At 42.4% G+C, this 14,564-nt stretch overlaps 2 protein-coding genes across 11 annotated transcripts in view; one reads left to right on the top strand and one right to left on the bottom strand.

Moving 5' to 3' along the window:
- The window catches only part of PIP4K2A (phosphatidylinositol-5-phosphate 4-kinase type 2 alpha), a 163,424-nt gene that overhangs the window by 90,165 nt on the left and 58,695 nt on the right, over positions 1-14,564 (bottom strand). The window lies entirely within an intron of this gene.
- ARMC3 (armadillo repeat containing 3) overlaps positions 8,473-14,564 on the top strand; it is a 56,738-nt gene continuing 50,646 nt past the window's right edge. For 4 of the 9 annotated variants that reach the window (XM_081834651.1, XM_081834646.1, XM_081834654.1 and 1 more), the window contains exons 1-3: positions 8,475-8,738; positions 9,937-10,123; positions 14,154-14,242. The gene's annotated coding sequence lies outside the window, so the exon portion shown is untranslated. Of the gene's footprint in view, positions 8,739-9,936; positions 10,124-14,153; positions 14,243-14,564 lie in introns of all 9 variants that reach the window. The other 5 variants (XM_081834652.1, XM_081834650.1, XM_081834647.1 and 2 more) reach the window with 5 other exon arrangements.

Raw genomic sequence — 14,564 nt, 5'->3', positions numbered from 1 at the left:
TGAAAACCATTGTACTATGAGGATTGCGGGGTGGGAAGGGACAGATGTATCCTGAGATGTGGAAAAAGGAAAGAGGAGTTGGGGGGATGTATAAAACCAAGGCAGTGGTCATGGATCACTGCCTTGCCGTGGCAAAGGGGCTTGAATAACTCAGAGAAGCTATGAGCTATGCCATGCAGGGCCACCCAAGATGGACAGGTCATAGTGGAGAGTTTTGGCCAAACGTGATCCACCTGGAGCAGGAACCGGCAGGATACTTGGCAATATCCCTGCCAAGAAAACTCCATGGACAAAGACAACAGGCATATAATAGCATGAGTTTGACCAAACTGCGGGAGGCAGTGGAAGACAGGAATGCCTGGCGTGCTCTGGTCCATGGGGTCACGAAGAGTCGGACACGACTAAACAACTAAACAACAACAACAACATAAAGCCAAAAGTGCTTACAACAAAACCAACAGTGAAAATGCAGCCTCAGGGACACTGGAGAAACAAAATTATGGCTGCACCCCCAAATTTAGTCATTGCAAAGCTACAAGGAACCAAGGAGAGGAGCCAAAGTGCTTCAATGGGCAAGGAAAAGCAGCCCTGGAGTTGGCTACTGGTTCTTAGGTGCATTAGTGCCTGAGGGCCCTTGCGAAAAATAGAGTAATCAGTGAGTGGCATTCTGAGAATAATTTTAGAGACCTCACACTATCAAACATGCTCTAGTAGGGTCACCATTCTAGTCACATTCCATGCTTGCATAAAACAGGAATTCCTGCTAAAATATTGGTTTGCTGTGTCGTTGAACAGCACACAGTGATGATCCAAGAAGACACTCCAAAAATAAATTACTTCAAAAGGCTTAAACAAACAGAAAGACTGGCTTTAAATATCACTGAAGGAGAAACCACAATATGAATGCTAAAAACCTTTTTGAAAATGGTAACATTTATGTCACCCAAGAAGATATAGTGTTACTTTATTTGTTGCCTATAATATGGACTGCATAGTAAATAAAATAAAGTTATTTATACTCAAAACAAAAACATTATTATATTTCAGAAAACATTTTCATAACAATTTCATCTCAACTGGAAAACCTTTGCTATGTTTCCAGTGAAAGCCACCCTCGTAGTTTTATAAACTGATCTGGTGATCACCCCACCTAATGCTCTTGGGTGGGTGGCAATTTGATTTTTGACATTTTCAAAGTGGGAAGCAGCTCAGAAGAAGTGAACTCTGCCAGTACTTCTCCCAGCATGAGGATTTAACGCTGAGGATTTATCTCTTCTTGTTACCTTATTTTATTGATTTATTTCATAAAATTTATACACTGCTTGATTGTGAAGAACCTCAAAGAGGTTTACAAAAAGATAAAACAATAAAATCAATTTTTAAAAATCACAACCATACTTTAAAACATACAGAAGTTAAAATGCTAAAACAGATTCAAATTACCTCAGCTTTCTAAGCATCTGGGTAGACTTGTCTAAACAAGAATGTTTTCAGCAGGAACCAAAAGAGTACAGTGATTGTGCCTGCTTGATATCAACAGGCAGGAAGTTCCAAATATTCTATTCTATTCTATTCTATTCTATTCTATTCTATTCTATTCTATTCTATTCTATTCTATTCTATTCTATTCTATTAATATTATAATTTACATTGTTTTTGTCAGTTGCTTTGATTATCGTTTAGATGAAAGAGCAGGATATAAATCAGGGACATGGAAGCTCAGGACCGGAGGCCAAAAGTGCCGCTCTAGGGTCCAGACCTCTCTGGCTGGTCTTGAGGACTCTCCTTAGGCTACACCTTCTCTTCAGCCACACCTTCTCTCCTCTTGCTCACCTTTGCACCCTCCACGGGTGTTTTTCGTCTGCCTGGAATCTGATAATGCCTCTTGCTTGCCTGAATACAGATGTGTGTATGAGTCTGTGTAGAAACTAGTCCAATGTATAAAGGTAGATTTTCCAATCGTTTTCCCACCTAGTCTCTGGCTCTGCCCTCTGCTGGAATTTGGCTGCCAGAAGTATGCCCAGAAAGCAATGTGGCCCTTGGTCTGAAAAAGATTTCCCACCACTGGTGTATGTGATTAAAACCAGGTATATTGGGGAAAAAAATAATGGATTTGCAACCAGGGGCATGGTGGTAGTGCTGTATGCACATAATATATGTGAGAAAAATAGTTGTGCTCTTGTTGGTAAACCTAGTACTGGATATTGTTTGATGTCAGCAGCTAGCCAGCAGTAAATCACACTGTGCAAGTTGGAGTTAACTCATTATTAGCAAAAACACGTTCTGCACAGGAGTGTCAGGCCTAATGAGCCCAGCAACTCATCTCTAGTAGGTCTAGCTTCCATGAAGCAGTTGTTGAGGCTGAAGGTACCCCCTCCCCGCAGCTACCTAAGCCCCTTCTTCTCCAGGGTTTCTTCCCAAGCAATCAGAGACTGTGTTTGCACATCGCTAATCTCTCCTCTGCCCTTTTCATGCCTCTTCTGGTTCTGGGAGAGAAGGGTTGAGGGGAGCTTGTTGAAGCAGGTGAGGGAGACTCTCATGACTCTTTCATCAGCCTGATTCATCTCTGCCTCTCTCCTCCCACCCTCCTGCTTCAGCTTCTACTTCTGGACTGCTCTCTGCCACAGACTCTTCCAGCTCACTAAGCCCTCTTACATCTTCAGCTTCTGACACCTCCTCTTCCCAGTCTTCTCTCTTTTCTCCCTGTGACCCCTCATTGTTGTCCCACCACCACTCCCCAGGCTCTGAGGCTTCTTCTCTTGGTGGTTCCCCAGCTGGTTCCTCCCGCCATTCCTCTGCCTCCAACCTGTTCATGACACTGGAAAAGAAAAATGCCATGAATCCCTTTGCCACAGTACACGCTGCCAAATGCTATTAATTTGTTCATAGCATTAGATGAAACTCAAGTTCTGAATAGTCAGTACAGAATGAGAAGAGGACCAGGATGTTTTCTTTCACAAAGCTAATAGATTCTTTGTGGGAGGGGGGTTGGCTGACTATTTCATAAAACAATGTGTGTCTATGTGTTATTTTACTTATTTGAAAGAAAGGTGGAGAAAGAGATTCTCACAGGAGGAATTTGAACAGCAAAGCTCTCCGATAAAAGAAGGCTAAAAAGTTCATTCCAAATACCAATTTGCTAATAGTCCCATGAGAGTAATGTTTATATTGGCAACAATGAACAAATAGAGATGAGTGACAGGTCCACAATTAAACCATGAATGGAAGCAAATATTCCCAGTGCAGAGTATGCATATCACTTGCCAATACAGTGATACCTCGGGTTACAGACGCTTCAGGTTACAGACGCTTCAGGTTACAGACTCCACTAACCCAGAAATAGTACCTCGGGTTAAGAACTTTGCTTCAGGATGAGAACAGAAATCGTGCGGCGGCAGCACGGGAGGCCCCATTAGCTAAAGTGGTACCTCAGGTTAAGAACAGTTTCAGGTTAAGAATGGGCCTCTAGAACGAATTAAGTTCTTAACCCGAGGTACCACTGTAGAAAGAGACCAATATTCCAATGTCCTGAGACCATATTCTTATGACTACAGTACATTACTCCAGTTTTCTAATTAGCTCCTACAAATGATTACCCTGGATGTAATCACACCTTTCAGGTGAGTAGAATCGTCAATTCCTCCTGCACTTCAGTTACAAAATGCCTCAATAAGCATGTGAACTTGTGGGATAATTTCACCCAGTTTGATGGTTAGCACTGGTGTCAGACTTGGAGTCTCAAATTTCAGTGGCACCCTGTGCGACGGCAAAATTCAGCCCCCACCCATCACCTTCCAGTCTACATCTTTTTTTTTTTAAATAACATTTATTACTTTTAAACCTTACAAAAAAAAGAAGAAAAGAAAAAAAAGACAAAAGAAATACAATACAATACAATACAATACAATACAATGCAATATATAAACAATGCACAACACAACATTAACACATTAAACTAAACATAAAAAATTAAAAAAACATACATCATACCGTTTCAATGCCCTATCTTTCATTCCCTCGTTTCATCGACCTCCTCTCACCTCCCTTTTTGTATTCCACTTCTATTAATTATTTCAGTAATTCCTTTCCCTCTTTCTCTATTTTCTGTCATATAATTATCTTAACTTATTTTAACCTTATCTTCCATTTATACCATAATACTTATTTATACTTAACTCCTTATAACACTTCTACTAAAGCCATATAATTTCATTCCAACATTTTTCTAACACTCATTAATTTTACAATATTTCTATAAATAAACTTTAAACTTTTTCCAATCTTCTTCCACCGTCTCTTCTCCCTGGTCTCGGATTCTGCCAGTCCTTTCCGTCTATTCCATATGGTCCATCAACCTGGTGATCTTCTGTCCAAGGCTCTTAACTCTTTTCCAAGTCCCTTCTGCAGATCTTCTTCATAATTATACATGCACTTTACTTTGTCTTCTGTTGATCTTGTTCTTAATTTCCTTCCTTTGATGCCGAGGAGTAGATCTCGGGGAGGCTCCAACCTAGCAATGTTTTTATTCCTTCTTGACAGGTCAGCCAAATCTCCGTAGTTAGCACTATAGTCCAAAAGATGTTTCAGGACGTGTTTCAAAATCCCTCCAAAACTGAAAGTCCCCACAACTCCAGTCTCCTCCTGGCCCAAGTCCAAATCCCAAAGATCAGTACATCCCTGCATGAGGGAATCTATCCAACTTTCCTTCTCAAATCCAAGCAGGGTTCCAATCCTCAAAATCTGACTTTCTCTAAATTCAGTCATAGAAGGCAACAACTTATATTCATCAAATTGCCTCTGTAAGACTGGGACTCTCTCCACTTGTATTACTTTAGGTTCAACAACAACTTTCTCCCTTGCCTTCTCAACAATTTGCCATGTCAAAGTAGATTCCTGAAACAATTCCTGAATAGTTTCTGTATAGATGTTCACTTTTTGTCTCAAATCAGTCACTTTTTGTCCCAAATTGTCAATTTTGATAGTCATCACATCCGTCTTCTTATGAAGCTGTTCCAATGAAGCACTTATCTTGCATAATGCAATCACTAAGGCTTCTTCTGTCGACATTCTTACCAATCCAAGGTCAATCCCTGGTTCTCACAGTTTTTTATCTCTGCAGCTGGTAATCCCCCCAGCTCCACTCCTGTAACAGTTTCAAAGGCTCCCTCTAGAGGGAAACAATTTCTGTTTGTATCAATCCTTTTAAACACAGTTCAAGCAACAAAATTAGTTTCAATTTTCGGTTACTTTTACTCCTTTTTAAACGCAGAAGGAAACAATGGAAACAATATATTTCTCTTATTTGCTATCTGTCCACATACATTTTATTCACAGTCAATGAACTTTCCCAAAACGTCAGTCTTATTAGCAGCCCGTTTCCAGGTTCGAAGCAGTGGTAATTTATCTTTCTTCGCTCTCTCTCCTGCAGGCTTACACGATCCAAAATTTTCCCCCTCTTCTCCTGCTTCCAAGGGGGGGTTTAATGATTTTAACCGATGGAGGTTTAATCCTTTACAGAAGACTTTCCGAGACTTTAGCTTGCAGCCTCTTTGCTTCAGTCTATTTACAAAAGGGGAAGGCGGACTTCCTGTTTTAAACCTCCCTGTTTCGGTGCCAAATTAAGACGTTTAAAAATCCAATTTTCCGTTCTACTCATGGGTAGTTGTTTTAAGATCAAATTGTCCACAGTAAAAGGCAGCGCTCTCCGACAACAGCTATGCGGCTTCACTCCGTGAAAGAAGCAGTCAATTCGAAGCACCACGCCACTCACCCCACGTCGCTCCGGATCCCCAAAACTGGGTTTCCCCGCGAGTAGGGGAGGCACAAAAGGTGCCAGCCGAATCCCACGTTCACAGGCTTCTCCCGCCTGTGATTTTTGGAGGGTCCCCGCCTTCGCCGTGGCGGCCAGACCCTAATTTCCACAAAGCAAATTCCTCCCGATCAGAGGAATTCAGCCATTGCTGGAGGCGCCAACCCAGAAGTCCTCCCAGTCTACATCACAGCTGAGATGCCCTCTGTGGCACCCCTGAGGCTCTGCACCCAGTGCAAATGAACCGGTTGTGCTCCCCTAAAGCTGCCTCTGTTGGACTTGAACAAAGGAGATCTGGTTTCGGGCTAAGAGGCTTATTGAGTGATCTTGGGCCAGTAGCACAAACATCCTAACCTACCTTGAACAAGGAGAAGGGCAACAGCTAAGAGGGGAATGTTTGTCACTTGGTAATAGTTATCTGCTTTGCATGCAGACTGTCCCAGGTTCAATCTGGCATCTCCAGGTAGGACTGGAAATGTTCCATTTGAAACCCTGCAGAACTGCTGCCAGTCAGTGTAGACAATGGATGAGGAACTATGGGTATCCAGGTGTTGTTGGACTCCAACTCCCATCAGCCCCAGCCAGTATGGCCAATGGTCAGGGATGATGGGCACCGTAGTTCAGCAAATGTACGCAGGGCCACAGGTTCCCAACCCTAGATGGACGAATGGCATGTTCCTATGTTGCAAAATTGTCGTAAATAAATTCTGATAATTGCCACATATAGTGTCTGAGGAAGTTGGAGGAAGGGCAGAATACAAATGTTTTTAATCGTGTTCTGACCTTTCTGTTGTGTTTATGGAGTGGTGAAGGCAAAGTCTCATTAGCTCCACAAGGGGCAGGGGACAATCTTATTAAGGTTTTATTCTGTGCTTTTTTTCTGGGGGGATGCAGAGGTATGCATACCCCTAAACATTTTTTGAATCTTTGTACTTTTGTCCATTTGCTGTATTTATTTTCCCCAATTTGAACAATAAAATGGTGGCTTTCTCGGGTCAAAATGAGAGTATCCCTAAACATTTTTTAAAGAAAAAAGCACTGGTTTTATTTTACAGAGAATGGTGGTGGTTCTTTTCACTCCCACTTTTGAAGGTGGGCCAGTATGTTCCTGAAGAGTAGCTAAAGGGAGTGAAGGTGGTTATGGTGGAAGGGGACTTAATCCCAGTGTTCAAATTCTCAAAAGAAAGATGTTGAGTCCCATGTCTGTATGGAAGATTATGTGTTGCCTTTGGACCTGGAAACCTTATGTTTTAATCCCAGATATGAGGAAATAGAATACTGTATGGATAAAGTTTATGGTTTGGTGTATTCTACTTTAGTGGTGGATTTAATCTGCTCACGTTGCTCTGTGATATTCTGCAGTGCATCCACATTATTGCTGTCTATGATGGTATTTGTAATTGGACAGTTTAATCTTGAGCTCACAGCTGTGTAACTAAGTGTAGGAAAGAACACGTTATGGAAGGTGCGGTTAAAATGCACACACGCATATATACAAATTAAAATGCAGTATGTGTTTGTGTGTGAATTACTGTATTTCCGAAAGCGAACTGCGTTATTTTGTACCAGAGGGAATGTGGGTGTTTTAGGAACTAACACTGGATCATATGTCTCTTGTACACCACCTCTGTAACGTGGCGTAGGCGTGAGATAACGAAAAGGGTTTCCAAGAAAATAAGGCGGACAGGAGGAGCAGAGGCTCCTCCTTCTGAGCTTTCAAAAACCCCGATCCCTGCTAGTAACTGCGCATGTGTCGTCGTCGTCGTCATCAGCAGCAGCATTAGAAGCAGCACAGTGACTACATAGAGATAAATTCTTTAAAGTTACGATTCAATTATTCTGAGACGGCTGAGGATGAGATTGGTTTAGAGTTCCAACCAAAACTCTTCCATACACACACATTTACGGTTGCTGTAAATATAAGTCCCTATCAGGGAAAAAGGAGGGGTATAAATAAAAGAAACGATCAGCCTACTAAAGTCACACGTCCCAGGAGAAAATCCAGGGCTCAGTTTATTTATTTGAAACACTTCTATCTCGCTGTTCGGTGGAAAACAAAACCAAAAAGGAATACCAGAACGGGTAACAATTAAAAGCCATGCATATACATTCATTTACGCACGTAAAAGCAATCTTAATCTGAAAACTTGAATGCAGATTGTTGTGCTTTTAAATGTTTCAAAGTTAAAATAAAAATAAAAATCCATACGTAAGACAAGACCTGAGTTGGAAAGGGTACTAGAATTGTCATTGCTGCCACGTTTTGTTGGGGTGGTGGAGAGAAGGCGCTACTGCTCCATCACAGGCACGTTAAATTCCTGCCCCACTCATTGCTTTCTGTTACAGATAGGTAGCCGTGTTGGTCTGCCATAGTCAAAACAAAACAAATTCCTTCCAGTAGCACCTTAAAGACCAACTAAGTCAGTTCTTGGTATGAGCTTTCGTGTGCATGCACACTTCTTCAGATACACTCATCTGAAGAAGTGTGCATGCACACGAAAGCTCATACCAAGAACTGACTTAGTTGGTCTTTAAGGTGCTACTGGAAGGAATTTGTTTTGTCATTGCTTTCTATGAGCTTTTAGTCCCGCCCCAGCGGAAATAAAGATGGCGCTCAAAGCGAACCCGGAATCTGTAAGTGGTGTGCTAGTCTACTTGAGCAAGTCTATGACTAGCTACAGCGGGCTCTGCTTTCCTCCCGCCTATACTCTGTGCTTTACGGGCCCGGGAAGCTCCTGTTACGCATGCGCTGGTCTCTCGCCTGGTGGTGTAACCTAGCAACGGGAGAAGCCGGACGCGTTAGGAAAGAGCGAGGGGACAGGCGTTGTGGGTTCTTGGGAACGCAGCTACCCGTGTAAACAGTAGTGTACAGATCTCGCTGAACTGGTGAGACTTTCCGGGCCAAGGCTGGGCTGGGAAGCCGTCTAAGGCAAGGAAAATGTTTGTTCCCGGGTAACTGGATCATATGTTGATGAAGCCTCTGGGTTTTACTGTCAACTGTTTTATTAATTTTGAAAAAGAAAAAAAAGCAGGCATATGAATAAGACAAATTGATTTTAAACGGGATGGGGGTATTCATTGCGTTTAGAGATTCACGCACACACGTGTCACAACAACGTGCATACGCTTCCAGAAAAGGCGTTTCCCCTATGTGAGAGAGGGGGAGGGGGAGGGAGGAAGAAAGAAAGAAAGAAATTGCTTTTTTAAAGAAAAGTTTCCTTTTTGCAAGTATTCAAATGTTTTATGTTTGTTTCAGAACTTATATAGCGCTCCACATGAAAATAATACCCAAGCGGAACACACACACACACTCATACAAATCATAAGGCAATGTAAAAGCATGAAGTCAAGAAAAAAATAAAAGCTGAAGAATTAGGATGGACTATTTTCAGTTAGCTCAGCTAGTTAGAGCATGGTGCTATTAATGACAAGTTGCAGGTTCAATCCCCATACGGGCCATCGGCAGATTCTTTCATTGCAGGGGGTGGACTAGATGACCATTGAGATACCTTCCAACTCCACAATTCTATGATTTTATTTAATATATTTCAAATAACTGCTTAGCCCAATCCCAGCCATGGTTTCACAGAAGAAGTATGAGTGCAACTGAACATAGAAGCAGCAACTCTGCTTATTCTGGCAGGACAGAGATGAGCAGGGAGGTGTTTTTTTCCCCACATTTTGGACACATTTAAAGCACTATGGTACCATTTTAAACAGCCATGGCTTCCCACAAAGAATTCTTGGAGCTGTTGTTAAGGATTCGGACAGTTGTTTGGAGGCTCCTATTTCCTTCTCAGAGCTACAATTCTGAGTTCCTTGTGAGAGGGATTGACTGTTCCGCTTCTCTACTTCTTTGATCCTGTATCTCCACATCCCATTTGACCCTAATCCCATTTAAAACAAAAACCAAAACCTGCCACTGGGGAAGAATGAGTGGGACCACATGAGCTTTGATCAATTTTGATTATACTTTGGGTAGCTCAACTAGGTTTTTTTCTTGACTTCACTAGGCTCACTGTGCCACATCTGAGGATTTTGTGCTTTACTTGCTTTGCTCTTTATTATCATATATGTATTCCCTTTTCCATATTTGAGAGCTAATATTCTCCCTGCCAACATTGTAGGTAGGGATAGTTCTGTCTCCACTGTAGCTGCATAATGAGCCTTGCTTTAATGAAGAGCAGCTTAGCCAAAACTATATGAGGAAAGAAGCAAGGAATATACCGACTTACGGAGAAGGATTTCAGAGGATTTAGAAAGTAATTCATTTCTGAAGTGTACATTTTTCCAGTTCCTAACAAATCAGTTGAGGTCAGTTGTGTTACAATTTCATGCTGTCATCTTTGCCACTCAAGGCTGCCCCTGCATTTGAAAAGGGTGTCCAGGGCAGGAAAGACAGGTTTTAAAATAAGAGTGATGCAGTGTAGGCATTAGTAATGTGGACTGGCACAGGAGTGACTGACTGCCTGCTTGGGTAGGGATGCCGCATCGGTTGGAGTAGCTCTCAGATTTTATTCATGAACGTTAATTACCGTATTTTTCGCCCTATAGGACGCACTTTTTCCCCTTCAAAAATGAAGGGGAAATCTGTGTGCGTCCCCTTCAAAAATGAAGGGGAAATCTGTGTGCGTCCTATGGGGCGAATGCAGGCTTTCGCTGAAGCTTGGAGAGCGAGAGGGGTCGGTGCTGTGCCATAGGCCTGAGCAAACAAAGACCACCACTGCTTTGGTTACCAGAACCTTCCTTGTTAGCAGAAACTTCCTTTTCCTTGCATCTGTCCAAATAGTATCAAATATATACATGTGTGTGCTTATATAGTGTCATTGATGTTTTGCTCTGTAAAGTGCCAGGTATAAGAAGCCAGATCTCAGTCATAAAGAGCTTAAAACCTAAATACAACAGTGGACATGAACAGAGGAAGGAAAAGGAGGGGCAGTTGTAATAGGGGATGAAATCTTCTCATAATCTTAATTAAAGGTAAAGGTACCCCTGACCATTAGGTCCAGTTGCGGATGACTCTGGGGTTGTGCGCTTATCTCGCTCTATAGGCCAAGGGAGCTGCCGTTTGTCTGAAGACAGCTTCCAGGTCATGTGTCTAGCATGACTAAGCCGCTTCTGGCGAACCAGAGCAGCGCACGGAAACACCGTTTATCTTCCTGCCGGAGCAGTACCTATTTATCTACTTGCACTTTGACGTGCTTTCGAACTGCTAGGTTGGCAGGAGCAGGGACTGAGCAACGGGAGCTCACCCCGTCGTGGGGATTCCAACCGCCGACCTTCTGATCAGCAAGTCCTAGGCTCTGTGGTTTAACCCACAGCACTACCTGCGTCCCTTTCCCTTAATTAGGTGGTTGCTAATGCCTAATCAATTAGGATTGACAAGGCAGTTGCCAATCAGACCAAAAAGTTATTGTTCATCCATTGTACTTCATTGTTCCTTATACACCCTGGCACTCTGATAGTCATCCGCAAGGCACTCCTTTCACAGAAAAGATTTTAGCTGGAGTGTGGCTGCCCTATGCACTGACTGAGTTCTGTCTGGGTCCAATCCCTGTTAATGTTATTGACAGAAGTTAGATGGGCCTTAATAACAAGTCCAAGTATTCTTCCATGCTTGATATCTTTTGATTAATTTACTCCTCTTGTGTCTTCGACAACTTTGATACCCCTCTAACTCTTCAGGAGATACACTTAACTGGTGTTAAGAAAGGGGTCTTAAGAGTTGTGATGATAAATGTGGCAACCAGGATGGAAGCTTGCTTGTTAAAGATTTGAAGCAATGTACTTGCACTTTGATGAAAGGAGTAGGAGTGAAAACAGCCACTTCCTAGTTATATGTACTGTATTTATTGATTTAACAACATCAAAATATAATTCCATGTTACCTAACACTGGGGGTGAGTTTTTATTTTAATCAAGCAAGTATCTATTAGAGTTTAGACCAACTAAGTGTTACACGTGAGTGGTTGCATTACCCTGCTTTTCAACGGCACCTGAAATAGGTATCTTTCTGCTTGTTTCTGCAGCAAACATGAATTAAATAACACAACTGGAACATCCATATATTTTTGGGTTTAGAGATGGAAAGCAGGGCTTAATGTAATTACAGTGACACTTCTTTAAGAAGCTCTTTAGTTTATGTGACCCTTTAATATGATTTGCTTTTAAGACAGCCCCCCTCATCTTTTTCATAAAATTGCCCTGCTGTTAATTTAAAGCAAGTGATTGAATAGCTGCCATGTTCCATTTATTTTAGGTTTATATTAAAGCGCTTTTTCTTAAAGTCTTTCCCTCTTGGGAAGAAGTATTTTGCTGTGCATCTCAGCAAGACATCGGAAATCTCACACATCATTTTTCCATTCAGATTGTTTGTCACAGCTTGTGTTATCCCTGTGGTTTACTAGTGTCACATCCACTAGAAATCTGTATTCTGCCTTACGCACCCTTACAAATTTCATCCCAAACAAAGTTAAATTAATGGAGCCAAATGTTGTCATCTGTCTCCATTAATTTTATTTCATGAACGAGTAATGACTATATTTTGTACTGCATCACAGTGAAAATGTTTGCTTTTTGAAATAGCTTACAAGGTTCGGTTTTGGAGTTTTCAACTAGGGACAGGATCTTCTAGTGACTGTGTGTGTTTGCACACAATGATAGGCCATGAGTTACGGCTTAATAACCCACAATGTAAATGAGTACAGTAGTACCTCGGGTTACATATGCTTCAGGTTACATATGCTTCAGGTTACAGGCTCCGTTAACCCAGAAATAGTGCTTCAGGTTAAGAACTTTGCTTCAGGATGAGAACAGAAATTGTGCTCCGGCGGCGCAGCAGCAGCAGGAGGCCCCATTAGCTAAAGTGGTGCTTCAGGTTAAGGACAGTTTCAGGTTAAGTACGGACCTCCAGAACGAATTAAGTACTTAACCTGAGGTACCACTGTACTGTGCTGGTGTAGGCATCCCCTTCACTCCCTCTTTATTCCTCCCTTTGCATGAGCACATGTAAGTGGAAAGTTTTGAGTGGTTTTTGATCCCGGGAATCTGGTTTATTACTCTTAAACAAACCAGAATTGGCAAACCAACAACAAATCCCTGTTGAAAATTGGTTTATGATTTTGTCTTGATCAAGAACAACTGATGAGAATCCCAGATTCAGCAGTCATATTCATTTCTGGTTTGTTTACCTGGTTGTACCGAGGGAGGAGCAAAGTGGGAGCAAATGCATTATCTGTACTAGCATGCTACTCATTCATGTCATGTCATGTCATGTCATGTCATGTCATGCATGATTACTTTTAATGAACCAAAGACCCAGACAATATATAAGACTACATACCAATGCATTCTTAATATTCTCATTCCCTTAATCCAGCGACAGGGGAAGCCGCTCGGACGCCTGGGGCGGTGCGCTCATGGGCGAGGTGTGCCCTGGGGCGGTGCGCACTACGGGGCCTCTGGAGTCTGCCTGTCTCCCCCCACTCAGCTGCCCTACAACTGGGGGGGGGGAGGCAGCGGGCGGACCGTATGGACTGCGCGGAGCCTGTGTGCACCGAAGGCACCGCGTCTCTTCCAGGAGAGATGCATGGCTCGGGCGTGTTGCATGCCCCGCGGTGAGTGCTGCCCGGCACTCCTCAGTGGTGACACCGAGGGCGGCCCACCCCTACCGCACCCCTTCCTCCGCCCCTGCCTTAATCATGTTTACGGAATGGAGAGTGGACTGTGGCATTGTTTTGTCTCCTTCTCCTACCCTACAACTCTCTGATGTGAATTTACCCTGCTGGACATAAGCATTGTTAAAACTTATGTTATCCACAGACAGCTTTCCAGGTCATATGGCCAGCAGGACTAAACTGCTTCTGGTGCAACGGAACACCGTGACGGAAACCAGAGCGCACGGAAACGCCTTTTACCACCGTTTATATATACCACTAAAAGAGGATACTGTTATCCTCCTATTCCTCTTCGTTCAGTTAGGAATATATGTGTGTAGTACAGAAGTTAGGTTTGGAATAGATTCTGTTGCTGCACATCAAATATGATTCGCCTTGGTCATGTAAACACAGCTGGGAAAAGGATGAGGCCAAGAAGTAGTCAAATTTGTTGCAGGAAGTTTCTGTTAAAGACAGAAGCCTGCACAATGACTAAATAATCAGCAATATAATCATGATGCTAATCAACTGGGAATTTGCATAACTGAGGGGGAAAGTACTCCTGGTTCATAATTTTTCAACATCTGTGTACATTTGTGTGATTAACAGAAATAATTCCACTTAATTATAACATGCCCATTTTTTAGTTGCCAATAAATGAAAGCATTTCTTGTCCTGTGTTGCTTCAGGTTTTAGAGGATAGAACAAATCCAGTGAACTAGCAAGGAAAAGAAGACAATTGACTTGGATCCTGGTTATAGGTGGTGGGGTAAAAAAGGTACTTAAGTTCCTGAAAACAAATAGTTGCTTCATAGCAATATTTTTTCCTGCAAATCTTAGTGCATTTTTATGTTGTTATTGAACTGGGAGAGGGGGTGCGGGTGGGGGGTGGGGATGCAGTTTAGATGTACCAAAGCAGGGAAATTATATAACTCAAAACTAAATGAAATCCCAAGGTGAAAATTTGATTCTCCAGCCCTACCACTGAGCTTGTGTAGTTATACCTTGTATAGAGCAAAACCTCACATAAGTTCAAGATGATGAGGTTATATCGTCACTTATCAGTTCAAGATGATGTGGTTAGATCTTCAGTTAGCACA

Source organism: Podarcis erhardii (assembly GCF_964252035.2).
Source record: "Podarcis erhardii genome assembly, chromosome: 12".
NCBI classification, from domain to species: Eukaryota; Metazoa; Chordata; class Lepidosauria; order Squamata; family Lacertidae; genus Podarcis; species Podarcis erhardii.
Note: the sequence above shows the minus strand (reverse complement) of the source record. Positions and strands in the feature narration are given on the sequence as shown.